The 12,237-nt window shown below is 40.0% G+C and overlaps 1 protein-coding gene across 9 annotated transcripts in view; it reads right to left on the reverse strand.

The window, feature by feature from the left end:
* FHL5 (four and a half LIM domains 5) overlaps nucleotides 1-8,423 on the reverse strand; it is a 43,607-nt gene extending 35,184 nt beyond the window's left edge. For 3 of the 9 annotated variants that reach the window (XM_026511781.4, XM_048225952.2, XM_048225951.2), the window contains exons 1-2: nucleotides 8,341-8,422; nucleotides 8,191-8,212 (exon numbers count right to left, since the gene is read on the reverse strand). The gene's annotated coding sequence lies outside the window, so the exon portion shown is untranslated. Of the gene's footprint in view, nucleotides 1-8,190 lie in introns of all 9 variants that reach the window. The other 6 variants (XM_044388875.3, XM_057311180.1, XM_048225949.2 and 3 more) reach the window with 5 other exon arrangements.
* Between the last annotated feature and the right edge of the window lie 3,814 nt (nucleotides 8,424-12,237).

The raw sequence follows: 12,237 nt of genomic DNA on the forward strand, positions 1-12,237 counted from the left end.
AATTTCAGGAAATTTCTAGAAAATTTCAAGTAAAGCTGCTTCTAGAGCTATGTTGTGAAGGTTGAGTAAGGCTAATCTCGGGGAAAAGGTGGGGGAAGGTTCTTAGGCAGTGGGGCGTCCACAGGCTATGGAGGTGGTGAAGTAGCATGTGAGGGGTGTGGATGACAAGGCAGGGAGCAAGATGAGAGCAGCTTGAAGGGACAGCATTGCGACCATATTTGGACAGGAGAAAAGTCACTTAGAAACTAAATATTTTTACATGTCAGAGCTTTAAAAACTCAACTATACATTGGTATGAATATATTTAGCCTACTGTTTTGTTCTTGGTCAACTGAAGACCACGTTTTGTTAAAGCCAGTCTCTGACATACACTGTTAACTGAAAATCTCTGACGTGGCATTTCCACAGGTCACCTTGATGACTTAAATGTGTAAGAAACCAGGAATGCTTTTGTGAATTAAAAACCATGAGAGAAAAAAAATCATATGAGAGCTCTCATTTCCTCAGGTTTCTGTACTTGTCATTCAAAGGACTTTCTCTTTGGAAATTATGTGGATAAAGCGCTCCTCCCCGGCTCTCTGATTCTGCTGCACTTGAGGAGTGACTTAACTGATAAGTAACCGGGCAAAGGTTCCTCTCCAGGGTAACCCACTCTCTCCCCATTGCCAGTGGAAATTGCCGGTGCATAGGCCTCAGCCCTGCCCCCTCACTGGAGGCAGCCCGCTGCAGCCGCTCAGCGCCCCAAAGGTGCTCTGCTACTGTGGGAGCCCATATGTTCTTCCCGCCCTGGGCTGGAGGGGGCAGTCTCTGGAAAAAAAACCTTGTTTTCGGATTCAGCTTTCATAGTAATAAAATTGATGGTAAGTTGATTCACATATGACACCTGTGTCTACTTTGTGGTTGTCTTAGAACTCGAAAAGTAGAGAGACACGATGGAGTGGAGCTTTCAGACCCACACACTGGTTACAATAAAGGTGGTTTTATTCTTCAGTCTGTTTGTCGTGCTGCGTGTCTGTGTATGTGGGGAAGGGGAGGAGAGAGAGACAGTAGTCCATATACCAGCTTTTATTAACCAGGATGTTGAAAATTCGGATTTTCTGGTTATGCTAGCTTTGTGGTTTAAAACTTAAAAAACAAAATGAGGGAATGATTAGCATTATTTCTAAGCTCTTGGCTCGGTCAAAAAACAAACGAAACAGTAAATATTCTAATTACCTTGATCAGAATAGCTGTTAATTCTTATATTGAGTGTGTTTGGGAATTTGACTTAACTGTTTTCTCTTTAGGTTATAGTTTATAGGGTTTTTGGATTTCAAGTATCAGTTTCCCAGGTGCAATTTTGGCAATGGCATACATTTATTTCTATTAATTTTTTCTGATCATTTGGGATTTAATTGGATAACGTCATAAGTGAAATACCAGTGTGTGTTTTAATAATGATTTATGGTTGGGGCGCCTGGGTGGCTCAATTGGTTAAGTGTCTGACTTCCGCTCAGGGCTCAGGTCATGATCTCAGGGTCCTGGGATGGAGCCCATGTCAGTTGTGGTCGGGATCCCTGCTCGGGGGCGGCCGGGAGGGTGGTGCCTGCTTCTCTCTCTCCCTTTGAATCTCCTGGTCCCTCCCCTGCCTCCCTCCCCACCCATGCACACACACTCTCTCTTAAATAAATGAATAAAATCTTTTAAAAAATGATTTATGGTTTACACAGCGCTTTCATGTATATTATCTGAAACAGTGATTTTTGAACTTTTTAGTTTAAGAATTTATTTAGCATCTAATGAAAGCTATTTACCTCTTCTTAAGAATATATACATTTGCATGTATTCACAGAAGCTTCTTAAATCTGGTGAAGCCAGGGTTCTTGGAACCAGGCTTCAGATTAGAGGTTGCCTTCTTGAGCCCAAGGACTAAAATCTAGCCACTGCCTGTGTTTGTATGGCCTGAGACCTAAACATAGCTTTTACATTTTTAAAATGGAAAAAAAAAAAAAACCCAAAGAAGAATACAATGTTTTGATATGTGAAATGATAGGAAATTTAAATTTCAGTGTCCATAATTAAAGTTTTATTGGAACATGGCCACACTCTTCCATTTACATACAGTCTGTGGCTGCTTTATTTTTTTTTAAGATTTTATTTTTATTTTAAGTAATCTCTATATTTACTGTGTCCCTTTACAAAGAATGTTTACTGATCCCTGATGTAGAGTTTCAAAGTATATTTTGTGTTTTTTTAGTTCTATTTTTCTGACTTAAATTATGCTTAAGTTTGGGATTTGAAAAGGACTTCTACATGCTGCTTAAAGGAATAGGAAATTATTTACTAAATGACTTTTAAAATAATACTAGAAATCATTAATATGGTGTTTGGAAAAGTGTTTAGTGACATGGCCAGATGGTTCTGATATTGCTTTAAGTAAAAAAAAAAGAGTATGAAGTGAATGATCAGTGTGATCTCAACCACGGAGATACTATTAAAGAGTAGAAAACAAGTTTAGAAGAAAATACACTCAAATTTTAGGCCTCTTGATTGAAGTTATGGATTTTTTAAAACATTTTTACTGTTCGGTACTTTATAAAAATTGTACAATGTATCACTTTGATAATAAGGAAAAATAAAATATTGAACAAAATTAAGAGTACAGTTGTTTAATTAAAAAGCTCTCAAATATTAGAATCTTCTGTGATAGTATAACTATAAAAATGTTCAAGAGAACAAATTAATAGAGTGGAATGTAATTATAAGACCAGAAATCGTTTTTAAAAATTAAATCTTACTTCCTTTAGGTAGCATGACAGCCTGGCGTCAGATGCTTTTTTTATTCCTGCATGCAAATTATATCCATGGATCTGCTACGAAGTGTTGATTTTTATGTTAAGACACAATTTTCCACAAAATCGAAGCATTGTTAGTTCTATACTCAGAGGCATTTGGTCAAAACTTCTGATAGAACATTCCTTGTTCATAGGAGACTCAGGAAATGGTCATCAACATAGTGCAGAGATTCACACTCTAAAGAAAACTGAACAATCTGACTAGTTTTTCTGTAAGTGCTATACTGGCTTGGTCTACTTGCTGATGAATGAGTGAATATATGAATGAATGAATTACCTTTATGTATGACTTTTTGGTTCTGTAAAAAAAAGTTTGTTATCTCGATCAGGACAACTATTAATACTCTTTTAGAACATACTGGCAGTTACATGACCATGTTAATTGAATTGTCTTATGAACAGCTGTAAGGAAAAGAAATCATTAAAGAGAACAGGATCGAGCTGGGAGACAGGAACCCCAGAAGCCTATTCCCCCACCATCGTCAGTGCTATAACTGTGATTGAATTGCAAACAAACCCAGAAAGTGTATTCTTAAATAATGAGAGGGGAGACTCTGATTTATCAAAGTCATCTACTGAAAAATACAACTCAGGCTCCACGTGGTGAATACAGCTCTGGCAAAAAACAAACAAAGGAAGACCTCAAATCTTTGCTCGTAGCAACAGAATTGTAACAGGAGAATTTGAGAAGAAATAAAAATGACTACTGTTACTATTCCTCTAATACAAAATTCTACAAAATAGGTGTTTTTATTCCATCTCTAAGGCAGGGAGGCAAACTCATCTGCCTGAGTTCACAGGGGACTCAACATGGACCAGATTTCAAAGCCTTGACTCTTATCTCTGTATCACACTATCGCCATTTCATTGACTTATTAGCCTTGTTTATTTATTTTATGAATTTAAAACTGTTTTCTCCTTTCCAGTGTGTTAACAGTCCAACTCAGAAGCAGCATTTGGAGGGTTACAGCCAATATTTCCCTTTTCTCAAACCAGATCTTAAAGCTTTCTGTTCCCTGTCTCCATTTCGCATTTTACAGGTCTTTGGAGATGTGTCTATAAAAGGCACTCATTTTTTACCGATCCCTGCATCCTGCAAAAGAGTGTGTGAGATCTGGGAAAGTCAGCAGTCGTCGTCACAGTCCTTTACTCTAATGGGACAGATAATCTTATAGGAGATACAGATAAACAAATGAGATTAAGATGTGAGACCAGAGGGCACATTGGTAACGTGAGAATACTCAAAGGTGGTATGAAATGTGGACTTGGGTGGAGGGTGGTCTGTAAGTACTTCCTGGAGGATGCATCATCTGAGCTGAGGTCTAAAAGATGAGGGTGACTGAGTTGAGTGAGGTCTGTGTGCGGAGGGCTCTGCCAAAAAGTGCCTATGGAAACGTGACAGAAGAGAGGCATTTCCTCTGTTCTTAATTTGCTGAAGGCCATTTGGTGTGAGTGAGCAGGTGTGTGTGTGTGTGCGTGCGCGTGCACATCAGTGCCATAGTAAAAATTGGTTTGGAGAAGAATGGAGAGGCTACGTTATTATCATTGACTAATGATAATAATAAGTGGCACTTAACACTCTATAGCAGGCACCATAGCCAGTAATTTTAGTATAATATGTTTATTCCTCATAACAAACCTAAGAAAAAGGTATACCATCATGATCTTCGTTTTATAGACAAGGAAAAGGAGACACACAGAGACTAAGTGACTTCTTCAAGTTCCCAGACCAAGTGAGTGACACACCTGGGACTTGAGCTCCAGCCAGTCTAGCACGAGAAGCATGGTCCTTGGATGAGTATTATCAGCTTCACCTGGAAATCTTATTAGATGTGTAAAAACTCAGGCATCAACCCAGACCTACAGAACCAGAATCTGCATTTTAACAAAGACCACGTCCTACCTGAGCACCTTAACGTTTGAAGAGAACTGTTGTAATCCCCTAGACTCTATTGTTTCTCTTTAACCTTGAGAAGGAATCTGGACATTATCTTAAGTCCAGTGGAAATTCAGGGAAAAGTGTGAAGAAAGAGGTTGGCAAAATTAAACGTGGTTTTAGACCAATTGTTTTAGGTCAATTGTTGTGGCTTCAATACAGAGAATGCAATAGAAGAAGACAATTCTGGAGGCAGGGAGACCAGAGAAAGGGCTACTTTCACCGAGTAAAAGAAGATGACAGCCTGAAAGCAGGTGGTGGCGGTGTCAGAGGAGAAGCGTAGGTGAATGCACAAGGCAGCCTTGCCAGACTTGGAGATTCTTTGGGTCTCCAAAGATAGATGAATTGAGGGAGGGGAGGAGTTAGTTCCCCCAAATTTCTGGCTTGAGCAACCGGTTTCATCATGGTGTCATTTACTGTATAAGAGTGTACTTGAGGGAAGTAGGGTGGAGACTAGGAGAGGGAAATGATGAATTTACTTTTAGATTAAATTGTGAGATTTGAACTTTGGGGCAGCCAAGTAGAACTGTTTAGCCAGGACCAAAGAGAGCACTGGAAACCATATAAATGACAGGGAAGCCATATAAATTAATTGGGCATGTTGGAAGGGATCTAGGGAAAGTCCTCGTTGTCCCTGATGTCCCTCCCTTCACCCCCGTTTTACTCACCAGGGCCCAAGCCTGCTCTACGCCTTTCTGTTTTCAGCAGACAGTTGAACATTTAAGTCTATAGCTCAGAAAAGATATCTCAGATCTAGATTTTTGGATTCATTAGCCTATAGAACAGATGATAACTGAAGCGATGACATTGCCCAGGAAGAGAAAAGGAGTCCAGGATACAGGGGAGAAGAAGGGGAGCCTGCAAAACAGACCAAGAAGACTGGTCTTAGTGGGAGAGAACCGTAGGTTTGGTATGGAAGCCCGGGTAGAGAGTGTCTCAAGGTGGAGAAAGTGGAGAAGAGGGTTAAATTGATTTGAGACACTGAGCAGATAATGGAATGTCTGCTGAATTTAACAATACGCTAATAACCTCCATGAGAGCTGGAGAACACTGGTGAGGACGAAAGCCAGACTGCAATAGATTGAGAAGTGGGGCTCGGGAAGTAGAGATTAATGGAGTGTAGACAAACTTTCGGGAGATTGATCTATGAAGCTGAGGGAGAGGGGAACTATAGGAGCTCAGTAACAAAGGAGAGGCATTTCAAGGTGGGAAATTTGAGCATATTTAAGTGCTGATGGAAGAAGCCAATAAAGAAGGGAAGGTTAAAAACGGTGAGCCCTGAAGGGCAGGGTATGAGGTAATGGGCACTGGTTTAGATCTTCTTTTTCAGGTTCCAATCTACTGATAAGTAGATTTGGGAGGATGGTCAGAAAAACAGGAAGACCTCTCTGCAGTCCTCTAGTTCACATTCTGGGGTCTTCAGTGGGTTCATCCTATCACCCTTCCATCCTAAGCCGTGTTCTTCACAAAAGGAACTGTTCTGCTACTTGAATACTCTGCTTTTATTTCCATGACATGCTGTCCAGGACAAGTATGCCATGAATTCACGAAGCACCTGCTTTAAAAATTAACCCTTAAACTAAAATCCTCGCCTTCGCCTTCCCTGTCTTCAGGTGAGGACAGTTTAGAGAGACAGTTTAGGCGTTCTCCCACCCTAAGCCTTTTAAGGATTTGGGGAACCCACTGGCACCAAGGTGTGCCTGAAGCTGAGGTTTCTGGCTGCACAGAAAACAGCAGTTCATAATCAGGACCCCTGAGAATACTCAAGGACAGATTTCGGGAGTCTATCAACCCCAGATGTGTCATTGAAAAATCTATTTGCAACGGGCTTTTTTTTTTTTTCTTTTCAGAAGAAGGTCCATTGATTCTGTCAGATTTTTAAGAGCATCTGTGGTCTGTGCAGACAGATAAATGCCCAAGCTCATCATTTCCAGGGGATAGAAAGGTAACCAAGAAAAATGATGACAATCAGAGAGGAAAAAGACAATGACAAGAACATGGAAGTACATGTTTGTCTAACTGACATCTGACTCAGACCTCCCCACGTGAACCCAAGGATTTGGTTTTCGATTCTAAAGAAATCATGTTTCCTAGATTGAAAACATAAAAAACAAATCAAAGCTTTTCCAACATGTTCTAGATGAACATTTATTTTCAGTATTACAGTAGAAAGTTACCAGGCTTGCCTAAGGAACCGAAATTAATCCACCTTTATTCAAAATGTTGTTGGCAAGTATAATAAAAAAAAGAAGTGAACTTGTCAGTGAGGTGAGGTGACATTAAAATGCAAATGTGCTGCTCTTGGTTAAGGTAGGACAGGCTCAGAATTGGCAACTAACGATAACATGTGGAAATAAGTGGAGCAGGTGTGGAAAACAGTTTACCTTCCCCATCAAACGATTTGGATCATGGCTTCAGGCATCTATCATAACAAATATGTTAAGAAATGCCTCGTATGATACATGGTTGCAGTGTCTGTGTTAAATATTAATCTATAGCCTTTGCTAATGAAAATGCTAGAATTTACACACGAGGATATTATGGATGTGAAATGACAGCTAAATGACTTGAGGATTTTCTTACATTTTATTTATAAGGATTACACATTTTATTAATGATTCATTTTAGTTTCCACATTTTTGAAACCCGAACTGACCCTGAGGAATTGCATTTGGTTTTCAAATGGCTGACAGACACCAACGGGGGCCTGACTGCACTGGTGAGAAAGCGCCAACACATGTGGGAGGCTCGCTTTTGCTGCAGTAACGCAGTTTGCTTCAGGAAGCAGTGCTTTCGATTCCCGTAATAGATTATATATATGTGTGGGCCAGACACACAGACATTTCAGTTCAATCTTCCAAAACCTCACATTAGGAATGGTCTTGAAGCCTGCGTCTGTAAAGTAGGCAGATTTTTCTCGAAAATTGCAGGAATCTCACTAACTCACTTAAAACCTGTAAATGACTTCGAATGGTGCTCTGGATATATAAACCCAGCCATAAAATAACCACAGTAATAAAGTTAGTCATTCAAATAAACTAAGCCAAATAAATCCCCAGAATCCTGCCACCCCCTGTTTACGGCGATGAAGCTATACCCTCATGTATAAAGACAATTTTCGCAACAGAGGCGACAACTGTGGAGAGTTATCTGACCACTCTGTAGCCTCCGCATGCATATTATTGAAATGAGAAGTCTGAAAAGCTCAGCTTATAAAATCTGACAACTGTTGGCTCAACTGGCTTTTGAAGAGTTTCTAAGAAACTTCAAGATACACACTTACTTGCCAAGTAAAAATTTTCTCATAAGCAGTCAACCAGAAAGTTTGTAAGAATCTCTCATACCTAAAAAAAAATTAAAGCCAAAATACCACATAAAAAAACACAAAGGAAACATTACGGAAAAGAAAACAGAACTTACTTTTTCTTAAAGCTGCTTTTTCCTGTGATTTAAAGAGTAAGAAAGGAGAATATATGATGATTATTTTTTTCCTCCAGCACATTCGAATGTCAACTCCAAAAGGAACAGAACGGACCACCAGAGCTAGCTGAGGGTCCCTCCCAATTGCACCTTTTTCAGCCTTGTAGAAGGAAATAAGAGGGTGAGTGGGTTTCCTCCAAGTCTTGTGATGTGCACGTAGCTGACTCCTACTGGGCTGAAAAAGCACTCCCTGTCAATTTGTACTTCAAATTGTGAGTAACAAATTCTCTGCAGGATATCCTTAAAGGGAAATCCTACCAAAATTAGTATTTGGAATATCTGGATAAGCTCCAAAAAGTTTAAAATACAAAGTGTATATACAGACAACTCACATACATACTCAAGAAATTTCCACTGCTTAGACTAAATTAAGGGCATTTTTAATTTTTAAAAATTTGCAAAAGGACGATGTATTTTCTTTTTCCTTGATTAATCTGTTTTTTGTTTTTTTGAATTTTGTTTTGTTTTCTTGTTTCCTGATGACTCTCTGAACCTATCTTTTAGGTTAGAAATGGTTGCGCTACAGAGCTTTTCTGTTGAACTATCTGGAAAGAGATGAGGCCCCATGTTCTTACCTGCAAAATTTTTGGTGGCTTGAGAGGTAAACCCTGGGTAGTGGCCTCTATCACTGCCTTCTTGGGAAGTTTGAGAACTTTGAGCCTTGGATTGGACTAGAATAACTCCAGGTAGTTACCTGCTTCCTGAACCTCACTGTGGCCTCACCATTCCCTGCTTTTGCCTATGGCCTATGAGCTGGCAACAATTGTTACGTCACGGCATGGCTGCGTGACTTCATTTAAACAGAGACTTGTCTGGTCTTCTGAAATCTGTGATTAAGAAAATGAAAGGTGGATTGGGGCGCCTGAGTGGCTCGGTCGGTTAAGCATCTGCCTTCGGCTCAGGTCATGATCCCAGGATCCTGGGATCGAGTCCCACATTGGGCTCCTTGCTCAGCGGGAGCCTGCTTCTCCCCCTACCTCTTCCTGCGACCTACCCTGCTGCGTGTGAGTGTGCGCTCTCTCTCTCCCTCTCTCTCTCAAATAAATCTTAAAAAAAAAAAAAAAAAGTGGATAGTGATTTCGAGAGCTGGATCTAAAGAAATGTTTGAACATTGCACTAATCCAGAACAGGAATTTTTTGTGGGTCAATGTGATCCATAAAGCAAATGAATCTCTACTTGAGGCTGTTTCTTTGTTTTATAAGGTGGGGTGAGAGACGAAATGTTCTGCCTTAACCCCATCTAGTCCCAGGTAAAAACTGTTCTTGTTCTAAGTGCTAAAGGAATTATGTACTAATATTTTCTGAGACTGAACTCAGGTATGTGCTATAAAAAAACTGGAGTTAGGGAAATGCAAAGCCAGTCAGCTGTGTGCATTGCTAGTCCCCTGAATCTGGTGATTAAGATATGAAAATGAAAACATGGTGTGCGGCGACAACAAATCGATTCAGTGAAAGGACACAAGGACATTCAACTAGTAATAGATTTTAACCCTCGTGATATTACTGTTAGGTATTGTTTTTATCCTTTTCTAGGTGAGAAAGTGGAGTCTTGGAGATAAAAAACTGCGTATGTTCCCATCTAATTATGGGGCCGTCCCCCTCTTTGTTTATTCCTATGCATCCTGAGAGGGTAATCTACGGTCACTGATAACTTCTGGTCCTCCGGCTTCCTCCTCACAGAGTTGCCATAGGTCTTCCCCCTGAACCACTCTGCCCAAAAAGCTTCATTAAGTTCATCAAAGGTCTTAATTAGCACTTTAAAGGGAGCGGTCTTTAACCTTACCTGAGATTTCTCATCTCTGGCCATGTCTATTTCTTTTTGAAATCTGCCCTTGGTTTCACTAAGTTACACGCTCCTGATTCCTCCTCGTTCTTACCATCCTCAGCCTCCTCTCCCCTTATTCATCTCACCCTCCTAGAGCTTCCTCCTCGTTCGGCAGGCTTCTCTGCACACTGTCCATGGCGCTCCCTATGGAAACATTAGCAATTACCCGACTCCCAAACCCGTATTCTCCATTGTCATCACTCTCTAGGGCTCCAGACCTGTCTCCTGTTGTCTGTTGGCCGTCTCTGTCTACCGGTCCCCAGGCACCTCCGACTGAAAGGTCCCTAAGAAACCACCTCATCATCTCCCCACTCCAAACCTGCTCGTCTGCGGGAGTTCCTCTCGGGGCATGACACAATCCTCCAAGCCGTCATCTTTGACTGTCCTCCCTCATTCTCCACCAGCCCCATCATTCGTCCCCTTCCCCAAGTTCTGCTGCTTCTACTTTGTTAAATCTTCCTCAGATTTGTCATCGCCCCTGCATTCTGGTCCTCACATTTCTCACTTGGATTACTGTCTCAGTCCTAAAATGATTGGTATCTGCCTCAGTCTGGTCCCCTTCTGTCATTTCTCTACATCGCTATAAAACAATATTTTAAAATATCAGTGTATCAAATTATAAAATACCTGCTTCTTACAGAAAACCTGGAACAAAAATTGAAAAAAGAAAATTTAAAATGACTTGCAATCTAAGAGACAGTCACAACCCAAATCTTAGCCCTAATCTCTTTAGAATATTTTGTATGCATGCATAGAACTATACAAGGAAATGTTTATGTAAATGTATTTATGCAAACGTTTATACAGAATAATTAGAAAACCAAGACCACATTATATATAGTTCTGCATCCTTTTTTACTTAATATACTATGAATGATTTTCCAAATCAAACATTTTTAAAGTGGTTGTGAATAAAGGCTACAATATAATGAAATATTAAATGTATTATGGAATAGTGTTCTTCTCTCCGATTTGTTTTCTTCAACACCAGAACTCACCCTGAGCGTTTATAGTGTATGAATCACAAGGACTTAGATTTCAGTAAGAAAGGGGGAAGGAGAAGAATACAGAACACTCATTTTAAATTCATTTACATTTACTAGGTACTATTTAAACAACTATGTATTCTATACTTACCATGTGTCCTGGTAATTCCTTCAAGGAATTATCCAATCTGTAAGTCTACCTATAGAATCAAGTTAAAGGTACATTTTAGGTGAGTAGACAAGCTCAGTAGGAAAGCAATTTGATCAAGTGCTTTTTCTTCTTCACATTGAACGGCAAGAAACATAAGAGAAAACCATTGAGACCTTTGTCTTAGCTTGACTAGTCAGAGAAAGGTGTTTTTTTTTTTTTTTTGGTGGACTAGCATCTGAATAAGCAAGAGTATTTCAGAGCCAAGGAGACCACCTCCTTTCTGTGTAAGACAGGTTGTCCATGCTCGTCTTTGACAACAGGCTGGGAAAAAGACTGCTACACGTTAAGTCACATTTTACTTTTCAGATAGGAGAGACACTGATTTCACAAATAATATAAAGGATTTTGGTAAGTTGTCAAACGGCCTTTCAGAATGGGTGGGCTTTTAAAACTCAAATCTAATTACCTTATTTTCCTGGTTAATCTTGAAAAGGCTCCCCTTGTTTTGAGGAAAACGGCTTAACTTTTTCGTCTAGTGTACATAATAATGTCAGGATCTCTCTCTGGTCTCTCCAGCATCATCTTACCCTACTTCTCCAGACCATTTTTCGTATTTCTCATACTTAGGGTTTCTCAGATGTCTCATTATTTCATATTAGTTCACGTCTTAGTACTTCCAGATCTCCTCTTCTCTCCCAGAAATGCCTGCCTGCTTTCCCTTCTCCTATTTTCCCAAGGCTAGTCCTACTTTTCTTTCAGGACTCAGTTCAGAAGGTCACAGTTCAGAAGCCTGTTTAGTTCCCTCCAGCTGTGCAAGACAGTTGACTTTCATTTCCTCCCCCACAGCAGCCTCTCCTTACTTCTCTCAAAATGCCATATAAACTGTAGTTGTTGATTCTTGCCATCTCCTTGAAAACAAGGTGTATTTTTAAGATTCACAGTTGTACTTCTAGTAACGTAGCAGTCATACAGGATCCAGGAGATTGTTGAGCCAAGGATTTAAATTCACCATGTCTCCCCTTTCT

Source organism: Ursus arctos, unplaced genomic scaffold (genome assembly GCF_023065955.2).
Source record: "Ursus arctos isolate Adak ecotype North America unplaced genomic scaffold, UrsArc2.0 scaffold_13, whole genome shotgun sequence".
In the NCBI taxonomy this organism is placed as follows: domain Eukaryota; kingdom Metazoa; phylum Chordata; class Mammalia; order Carnivora; family Ursidae; genus Ursus; species Ursus arctos.